The 11,043-nt window shown below is 35.9% G+C and overlaps 1 long non-coding RNA gene across 1 annotated transcript; it reads right to left on the minus strand.

Moving 5' to 3' along the window:
* Positions 1-5,359: 5,359 nt before the first annotated feature.
* On the minus strand, positions 5,360-5,974 carry LOC140181668 (uncharacterized). Its single transcript, XR_011876706.1, has 3 exons — positions 5,827-5,974; positions 5,652-5,745; positions 5,360-5,493 (listed from the first exon to the last, which is right to left on the minus strand). It is a non-coding gene; the product is annotated as an uncharacterized lncRNA (long non-coding RNA).
* Between the last annotated feature and the right edge of the window lie 5,069 nt (positions 5,975-11,043).

Genomic DNA, 11,043 nt, shown 5'->3' on the forward strand with positions numbered 1-11,043 from the left:
TAATCTTTCTTCTTCTTGTCGTTTAAAGTTTATTTGTTGTATTTTTTATAATTTCAGTATATTTAATTAGTTAGAATAGATACTATTAGTTATTATAGAAATAATTATTTAGATAAACAATTAGATAATAATTGTATAGTTAAAAGATTATATTGTTAGTTTAAATAATGTTATATATTTAACTTAGGTCATGTTATATTATAAGGATTATATAGATATGGTAAAGGATTATTAGATATTAGTTTATGTAAAATACTATTTAGATTAATGTTCCATCTAAATTAGTTAGGTTAAATTGAATTATCATAGTTATTTATTTAATAATTTTGGTTTGTTTTGAATAAGTTATTTAAATAGTTAGTTAGAATTGAGTTACTATATTTAATTTATGAAATTAGTTTTCTTTAATTTCTTGATATGTTTTATAAAAAATTAGTTAATTTTGAATTATTTATTATGTGTATTTAATTTTATTATAATTTATTTTATTTTAGTGTAGTCCAACAGCGTAAAATTTGTTAAATTATGAGGACATTATGTATAAACGAGATCAGATTAATCATATTACTAATAAATTTGGACGACTGGTATAATATTTTACTTATCTTTTTTTTGTAATTAATTTGTCTTATTAGTTATTGCCTCAAATTTATATAAGTATGACTTTGTTCTTTGTTAGGGTGCCTAGATTTTGTGGACGAGAAGGAATTTACTATCGCGTCCAACGAGCAAATCAGATCACACCTTAGACATGCTAAATTTGAGCACGTAACATATATGATAAAGTGAAATTATGATTGGACACTTGTCTCTACTTTGATTGAGAGATGACATCCTAAGTCTCGTACATTTTATCTGTCCTGTAAAAAGATGCCCATATCATCTTACAAGACGTGGTATATCAGTTGAGGTTGAATATTGATGGAGATCTAATGAGCAGCTGCTTAGATTTATCGGAACAGTTCTACGACGAATGTTCTATCGAAGGCTTCTGTTAGCAGTTGTTAGGTATTGTACTCGGACAAACAGTCATAAAATAAGTGAATAGTAAATCTCTCATGGTTTTCAACATGTGGGCAATTAAAAAAATAAATAACTTTAAAAAATTTACATTTGTCCAACGATTGTGTCAACCTCTTGTTAAATGTATGTTCTTGTCATCATGTAATGGATACTTAATTCATACAAAATCTTAACTTATTAGAATTGATAATAATAATAATAATAATAATAATAGATAAATTTTTGTAAAATAAAGTGTCATTTATTATTATTGGATATCTGTAACAAATTTTTTTCTCTTTATATATATATATATATTTTGCAAAGGGGCTTAGAGCCCAACAAAATAAGAAACTAAAACTTCAAACTAGATATCATATGGGATAATAAAATCTTTCTGCTATCATCATCAATGAACTGGAATCTCGAAAAAGCTTTTAGGCTGTTCTTAGCAAGCCAATTTGCACTTCTATTGGCTTCTTTATAGACATGTTTTATATTCAATTGCTAATTTCTCTTCACGATCTGACCGATGCTTCTGACCAGAGCCTCTGGATGATTCTAGGTTCCCTCCTTCTTTCTACAGAGTTTGCAGCACTGCTCTAGAATCTATCTCTAGAATAAATTTTTTAAATCCCAAGTCCCACGCTATTTTAAGTCTCTGGAGCACGCCCCAAAGTTCTGCTTTAAAAGATGAACAGGTTCCAATGTTCATCATGTATCCTGCTAGCCATCTTCCTTGATGATTTCGAATAATGCCTTGACAGCTGGCCCTCCGAATGGTTATACAGGCAGTGCCGTCCACATTAATCTTTATCCAGGGTTCAGGGGGAGGAGACCAGCCTATTAGAATCTCCCTCTTTTTTACGTTTTGGATGAGATTTTCTTTCTTAAATTTTTTATCCAACCTTTGGATGTAATCCATGATGATGCATTCTGCTTTGGGTGGTCTTCTAAAAAGGGGGAGGGGGGGCAAAAATTTTCTTATTTCTCCAGAACCATAGCCAACAAGTAACCATAAAGATGGTTTTTCATTGGGTTTTGGAATTTGAACCTGCTTCCACGGTTAGACTCCAGTGGATCCAAGTCTCAAAGGGAGCTCTGAAGAACTCTAGTATGTTTACCGGGTTTATGAGTTGTGACCATATCTTGGGAGGCAGCTGGGCAATCCCTAAGGATATGCAGGATAGTTTCGATGGTTTGAGCGCACATATGACAGTTTGGGTTGGCTCCAAATATTCGATTTCTTCGATCTGATGTCATGAGCTTTTTGTGAATAACTAGCCACATGAAGATTTTAATCTTTTGTGTTTCTTTCCATTTTCAAATGATTTTCCAAGTTTGATCGCTAATCTGGTATTGATTTGCCAACAACTTGTACGCACTAAAAATGGAGAAATTACCATCATGTGTCAGTCCCCAGAGTAGACGATCTTCACCAAACTCCTCATTAAGGGGGTGAATGGCTATTATCTTCCTGATTTTGTTTTCTTCCAGGTAGTTTAGAAGTCTGTTCAGGTTCCAGCTCCCTTCCCCAAGTGTGAGGTCAACAACTTTTCACTCTAAAATGCTTGGGTTCATGTTCTACGTCACACTAGTGAAAAGAGAGGGTTCACTACAAAAAAAGGTCTATGTCACAGTAAAAAACTGTGACCATAGCTAGTAAAAAGGGTGACCATAGATCTATGGTCACGGTTTTGGACCTATGGTCACGGTTTTTTACCGTGGCCTATTCTCTCGTGGCCATAGGTCTATGGTCACGGTTTTTTTATCTATGGTCACGGTTTCAATTTTCAAATTCTGACACTTTAGGCCACATTTTTTCACCGTGACCATAGGTTAATCTATGGTCACGCGTAAAAACCGTGACCATAGCCTTATCTATGGTCATTCCTCCTTAAAACCGTGACCATAGCCTTATCTATGGTCACCCCACCTTAAGACTGTGACCATAGCCATATCTATGGTCACGATTTTTACCGTGACCATAGCTCTATGGTCACCCCACCTTAAAATCATGACCATAGACTCTATGGTCACCCCTCCTTAAAATCGTGACCATAGCCTTATCTATGGTCACCCCTCCTTAAAACCGTGACCATAGCCTTATCTACTGTGACCATAGCCTCTATGGTCACCCCTCCTTAAAACTGTGACCATAGCCTTATCTATGGTCATGATTTTTTGCTGTGACCATAGCCTCTATGGTCACCCCACCTTAAAACCGTGACCATAGCCTTATCTATGGTCACTGTTTTTCACTGTGACCATAGCTTATCTATAGTCACTCCACAAAATCGTGACCATAGCCTTATCTATGGTCACAGTTTTTACCGTGACCAAAGCCTATTTTGTTTTATGAGATTTATTTTTTTTAAAGCATAATCACAAACCAAAATGATGATGATCACAAAATAAATCTAAAAATAAAAAATGATAATCAACAATTAAGATAAGTTGTGATTAAAGTAATCAGCTAACATATCAATATAGTTGAGTGAATACACTTGTCTCAATCTTAGTTTTATACAATGATATATACACTAAACACTAAGTAGACACTATTAACAAAATTGTTCCACAGGCGTGAGAGCAATACAATTTAGACTCTGCCAAGATAGATTATTTCTGGTCAATTTTTTCCAATGCAGGAATGCAAAATGCAGCTGTTTTGCCTGTCCTATTTTTAGCCCTTGCAAGAATGTCACTACCAGTAAGAGCAATTGGAATGCTTTCTTCTTGGATAGGAGAAGGCCTTTCAAAACCCTTCTCATATATTCCCATGAGCAACTCTCGCTTCAAATAATCCTCAAATTCATTTCTTTTAGTTGCTGTCACATCCTGAAAAATAAAATTAAAGCAGATTCAATACCAACACTAGAACATATAACATAGAAATTACCTGCAAATCTTATAACCACAGAACCTTAAGTGGCTTACCCATAAATGGTATCATTAATTATGCCTTTCAAGTGGATATTATAAACGTGTAAATATGAAAAAACTAAATCAGTTTATCTCAATTTCTCAGCAATTTAAGTAAATTAGTTAAAGCAGTTTATATAGTGAAAACAGTGAACTGAATGCCTAATAGAGAGCAAGAATTAGGATATTAAAAATGACATCAGTAAATAAAAAAGAAGCTAGTTAAATTCTATGACCAAAACTTCAAGAAGCATTTCATTATAAATGCACTGATATTATTTTCAGTTTAATCTTCCCCCCCAGTGAAGATCAAGACTGCTGTTGTTCTTAGAATTGGAGCACATTATATGAAAATCAACACACAAAACAGGACAAATTAAAACAACAACCCTCCAACACTTAGTTATTAGCTGACACCAAAAGACACTATCAATATTAGCAGACGAATAATGATAATAATAACAACAAATGAATACTAATAATCTAAATGATCCAATTTTAGCATTAACAAATCAAAGCATTAAAGGTTAAATTTCAGCAACTGCAAATAATATCAATTTAAAATATCAAGCTAGATCCACCCTCTCGCATACTCAACAGCTAAAAGACTTAAGAGTTGTACGAAAGAAACTATAAGTTATATCACAAACTTAGACTCTATGTATTATTAGAACTGATATATTATTCTTAGTCATTGTCTTTAATTATTTATTAATGAATCTAAATAAAATAGAAGCATGAATGCTTGAACTCATGTATTCAATTCTTGTAGATGAAATGAATGATTGAAAAATTGAAATCAGTATTATTACTTTTAGATAAACTTCATTAACAAATAGAAAATTAATAAAATACAGAAATCAGTATTATTACATACTAAATACACATGCGCTAAATGCCTATTGCAGTAACTATCACATCATGAAGTAAATATTAGAACTGATATATTTTTACAAACTAAAGTGTTGAAACATAAATATTGCAAGGACTAAAGCGAGTACATTTAATCTTTTACAGGCTAAGTTTTTTAATGAAAATTTTCCTAGGACTAAAGTGTAGTTTTACTTTCAATTTAATTATGTAAAAGATAGAGAAAGAAACAACTTCTAATTGATATGACAAGTCAAATTTCACATAAGAAACTAAAAAAATATATGCTTAAACGAAATATGTAAAGAATGGGTAAAGAGAAGAATGGGCAGCTTACTAATACATGAAAGTTAAATTAAATGTTAATTCAAAAAACTTTAGAAAGTAAAAAAAAATTCACACGACTGAGTCCATGAGAGAGAACCTGTTGGTATTCTAGATCAAACTTTAAAAACTCATCATCATAGTTCTCAACCATGGTGGCCAAGCCCTTCAGATTCTTCACAGGCTTACCATTGAAAGCAAGAACCTATATGAATCTAAAAAGAGAAGGGGAAAGCATTTCAAATCAACCATTGATTAAGAAGCCAAGACATGAGAAACAACAACAAGTTGTTCATCAACAGATTGTGCCATAGCATGTAGATGTTTCTCTAGGAGCTTCACTGGAGCATTAAATTCATAATCTTTACCATACTGGATCATACAAATTAAGAAGCAATAATAAAGTTAGTAAAAAATATATACTCAAACAACAAAAGATAATTTCCAAAAATAAGATTTTCTGTAATCATAGGCACAAATTTTCTATAATTTCCAGAAATAAAATTTTCTGCTTGTGAATAAATCCATACCTGAATCATGACTTCCAGAGGTTGAATGCACGATGGAACATACTTATTAAGTCTCAGAGATTCAAAATTTTCATTAGAAGCTGGAAAAAAAATACTAATAACAGTTTTGTTAATTGTGAACTACAATGTAAATGCAAATAGAAGCACTGAAAATCAGAAGTTTAAGGTAAAATACCAGAGTCTAAAGGTTGTACACTTGACACCTTCAAAGGGAGGTCTTCAATAAGACTCTCTGTTCTCTCGCTCGCGCTCTCTCTCATCTCCGTCCTGCTCAATGACGACGACGAGCTCTAGGACAACAACGGTGACGGCGGAACAGCGCAACGACGGTGGCTCTACGGAGGTCACGGTGGCTAGACTGTGCGGCGCTACAGCTTGCGAGGATGACGAAGATGGTGACGGTGATAAACCCATATTTTATGATATAATTTGTGCTCAAATTGAATGTTTTTATCAATTCTTCACCCACTTATTCATGTAAATTGCATGGTTTTACTTTTCCTTCCTTATTTTATGATATATGTGAAAAACATATTTCATATGCTTTAAAAATATTAATTTTAATTATCTTTTATTACCATTCGATGCCGTGATTTGTGTGTTAAGTATTTTCAGATCTCATAGGGCAGGAATGGCTCAAAGGACAAAAGGAAACATACAAAAATGGAAGGAAAGCACAAAAATGGAGTTTTGAAGAAAAGGGAGCGACGCGAACGCATGGACGACACGAACGCATGCCCAGCGTGAAATGGCATCGACGCGAACGCGTGGATAACGCGGACGCGTGCCTTGAGCAGAATGCAAATGACGCGTACGCGTGACCAGGAAAACTCTCACAGGTTCAATGTTCCTTTAAATTATTTTCTACTTTTATTTATTTTATTATTTTAATTATTATTTATGTTGCCCAATTGGCTTATGAACTTTTCCATGTTAGAACTTAAATTTATGTTTAAATGCAATTTGAGGTATTTCAGATTTAAGATTTCTTTCTTTTATTTATGTTACTGCTGCTTCCCATCTGAAGGCATTTTTATTCGAGTAGATTTATTTTCTCCTTTTGACCTTGGTTAAGTAATTGATAACACTTGAGTTATCAAACTCAGCTGTTGTTTGAACATTGGAATTTGCTGATTGATTTGAATTCCAATAACTCTAGTCTTTTCTTAGGAATTGACTAGGACCTGAGGAATCAAATTAGTTAGTCCACTTAGGGGTGAGCACGAGTAGCGGGTACCCGATTACCCATTCGAACCCGAACCGAACCAATTAAATTGGTTCTGAAACCAACGGGTAATCGGGTCTAACCCGAACCAAACCGATGACTTTTGTTAGTGATTGGTTCGGGTATCGGTTTTGGGGGCGCGGAACCCGAACCAACCCGCGAACCCGATCATATATTAATTAAATAAAAAAATAAAAAATATATATGGCTTTTTCATTAGACAATGATTATTCATTATTAATATGTTTGGATTTTAATTAGTTTAGTTTTTAATGTATTTGGTGTTTAACATGTTTGGATTATTTCTGTTGATGTTACATGTTTATTGTACTTGTAGAATTTTTAAGATAAAAATTTGGTTTTTTTTTATGAATTTCAAAGTCATCGGGTACCCAATTACCCGAACCGAACCAATCCGTTCTTAATCGATTTGGTTTGGTTTGGGTACATGTACAAAAAAATGCAAATCCGAACCAAACCGAACCAATTACATTTTGATCGGTTCGGTTCTAATTTTACCATAAACCCAAACCAAACCAACCCGTGCTCACCTCTAAGTCCACTTGACTTTCCTTTGTTTAGCAAGGGTTAATTAAAGTGGGAACAAAATACAATTCTCATCACAATTGATAAGGATAACTAGGATAGGACCTCAATTTCTTATACCTTGCCAAGAGATTTTATTAATTATTAATTTATTTTTCTTGTCATTTAAATTACTTGTTCTTTATTTAAAAAAAAAAACCCAAAAACATATCTTTTTTCATAACCAATAATAAATCATACCTCCCTGCAACTCCTTGAGAGATGACCCGAGTTTTGAATACTTCGGTTATAAATTTTATTGGGTTTTGTTACTTGTGACAACCAAACTTTTGTATGAAAGGATGATTGCTTGGCTTAGAAACTATACTTGCAACGAGAATTTATTGTAAATTCTAAACCATCAATCTTCAGTTCGTCAAAATGGCGCCGTTGCCGGGGAGTTGCAACTGTGTGCCTTATTATTGGTTATTGTAAATATTTTCTTTTGCTTGTTTATTTTTTTTATTTTTGCTTTTAATTTTTATTATTAACTATGAATTCTCACCCCTATCGCTTTGAGTTTGGTTCTAATAATGTTGAAAGGAATGGAAGCTATAACAGGAACATGCATCAAGGTCAAAACAATCAGAGATTGATGGAGCCACGAGAATCTGATCAACCCTTTAGGCAACAACACCTTCCAAACTATCATGGACGATGACCATTCAATAATGCATGTCAGAACAATAGTTATGGTAGACCCACTTGTAATTACCGACAAGCACATCATACACTTATGAACCACCTTCTCAACACAGTTTTGAACCACCACACTCACAAGCCAACTACTACCATTCACCTCCATATGACCCTAACTCGTATCCACCCCAATTCCAACCTAATTACTCCCAAGAACCACCACTTTCTTATGCACCATGTCCATATCCATCACTCCAAGAATCAAGGGAGCAACTCAAGGAAACATTTGAAAAATTTCATGCCACACTTCACCAATTGAATCAAGCGATAAATAGACTACCTTCCCGACGTTCGGACACTCAAGGAACCCCCATGGCTTCATGTGGACAAACTAATGAAGAACACAGCATGAAGGAGATACTAGAAACCCCACTGGACAGTACGGAGCATGACTTTGTACTAGAACAAGTGGAGGAAGCTGAATTTATTGAAGAAGAAGAATTGGTTGAAGACTTAGGAGACGCTGAAACTCCATGGGAATCCAGAATTGTGGAGAATTCCGTCAGGAAAAGTGCAGTTGATGCTGAGGAGGATAGTGCACAGCCCCCGAAGCAGGTATCCTATGAAGACCTGGACGGAATAACTCAACAAGCAAGTTTCCTTGATAATGAATATCACGAGTCAAGTTCTCTTAGTAATGAACTTGCATCCGCAAGTGAATTCTTTGAGATAGAAGAATCTTCCCCAAGTGAATACGAAGATGATGCGGAGGTAGACTTTTCGCAACCTCCAACGTATGATTTGAGTGATGAGGAAGATATCGAAGACTTTGATCAAGATATGGTTGAAATTGAAGAAATTTACAACGAAGTGGAGGAATTCACAGAAGAACACGAGGGAGTAGAGCTTGCAAAATCACTGGAAACACCTATCCTAAGGCCATTACTGCCCAATACAAACTTCAAATGGGTAAAATCCTTAGCTTTTATCTTTACTTCTCCACTTGAATATGGTTTGCTTGAAACAGATGGTCAGCTTAGAGCTCTTTGCGGCTTTAAGAGTAAAAAGGAAATGGTCCGTGCTCAAGGCTGGTATGCAAGATTCAATAAGGTTCCACGCTTCAATTTGAAGTGTGAGGATTGGTTTCGAGTTCGATTGAATGGGTCTCGGAGAATGTTTGCGCCAAAACGACGCTGGAACTGTGCGTTTAGCACAATTTTCAGCGACGCGTTTGCGTACTCCACGCGTTCGCGCCAATACCCCTTTCTCGCCCAATTCACGCGATTGCGTAATCTACGCGTTCGCATGGATTCAAAAACACTAAACCCCCATTCACGCGAAACCCTACCCATTCACGCGAAACCCCCCCACCCCCTCTGCAACCTCTCTTCTCCCATTCCCCAACCACCACCACTCCTGGCCGCCCAGCCCCGACCGCCGCGCCGCACCCGACCGCTGATGCCCCCTTCTTCTTTTCCTCCCTCCCCTTCTTCCCTTCCCCTTCTCCCCTTTCCTCCTCCCTCCACAACCACCAAACCCCACTGCCGCCACCCCATCACCGCGCCGCAACCACCGCGCCACCGCCAGCCACCACAACACAACCCTCACCCCCCTTCTCTCTACCCCCCTCAACCCTCCTCTACCCACAACCACCAAACCGCCCCTGCCCCCACCTCCGACCGCCGCCGCACCGCCGCCCACCGCCGCTGCGTCACCACCATACCGCCACCATCGCTCTGAGCCTACTTTCTGTTTCTACACACCAGGTTCCGCCAAATACCGATTTCGTTTTCCAATTGGTCAATTAGTTGCATATTTTACAGTTTTTGTTCGAAATAAGATAGTTAGCAATGCATGATTATAGTGGATTCTAGGTGGTTAGGTAGCTAGGATGTGGTTAGTGGATTTAGGCCTGATAATTGCACCGTTCTTGCTAACTATTTTTATCTGATTCGTAATTCTGAATTTGCTGTAATGCTGTGCTGTTCATATGTTGCTCTTCATTTTGATGTTGCTGTTAAAATGTTCTTTAATGTTCTTGCTATTTGTTAATCTTTCCAGCACTATTTAATTTCATATGAACTGATTTTTTTCTGCTGTTTACTACCCGGGAACATCCAATTTTAGCCGAAATGCTGCCCAATTTTCTGCAAATTTATGGTTTATTCTACCCCCATTCATGTATTGGTTTGAAAACTCATTATTTTGCATTACTTAGCTACAACCAAACCAATTCATGAATGCAAGGGCTAGCATTCTTATTCCTTTTGGTTCCCTGAGTAATAAATTGCTTATTGATGATTTCATTCTCATTTTACACTTACTTTATCTACAGGAATTATCATCAATAAATTACAATCCCTGCTTGAATATGAGTTGATTGTTCCTCAAGTTTGTGAATTTCTTGGTAACTAGGAAAACCATTCTCATGCCACTCACTTTAACTTCCTTTTTAACTCCTAACCAGTTTAGCTTTCTAACTTCTCTTTTTGGTTTTTTCCTAACTACTTTAACTTTCTAACTCAAGGCATGATTACTGTTTTTCCTAATTAACTTGAATTCCACTTCTATTATATTTTGGATTGTGATTTTTACTCTCAAACTTTTAACTCGAATTCAATCCAAAATGTACCTATATTTACCTCATCTATTGCTTATATTTCTCTTTTTGCCTTTATGCTTACATTGACATAACCCTACTTGCCTACTTGTTTTCCTGCTTTAGTCCTTCAATTATATCCTGCTACTTCTGCTTTTCAGGATGTCTGATCCCAAAACTAAGGGAAAAGGCAAGGCAACTACAGGCAAACGAAAAAGAGGAGAATCTTCTACCTCTATCCTGGATATCCTTCACGACGATTCCTGGCGGGAAAAGAACTTTATCCCGCAGGAAAAGGCCGACCAGCTCCTCACTGCCACAGATCAAGTAAAATTTGCAAACAG

This window comes from Arachis hypogaea, chromosome 18 (genome assembly GCF_003086295.3).
Source record: "Arachis hypogaea cultivar Tifrunner chromosome 18, arahy.Tifrunner.gnm2.J5K5, whole genome shotgun sequence".
NCBI lineage: Eukaryota > Viridiplantae > Streptophyta > Magnoliopsida > Fabales > Fabaceae > Arachis > Arachis hypogaea.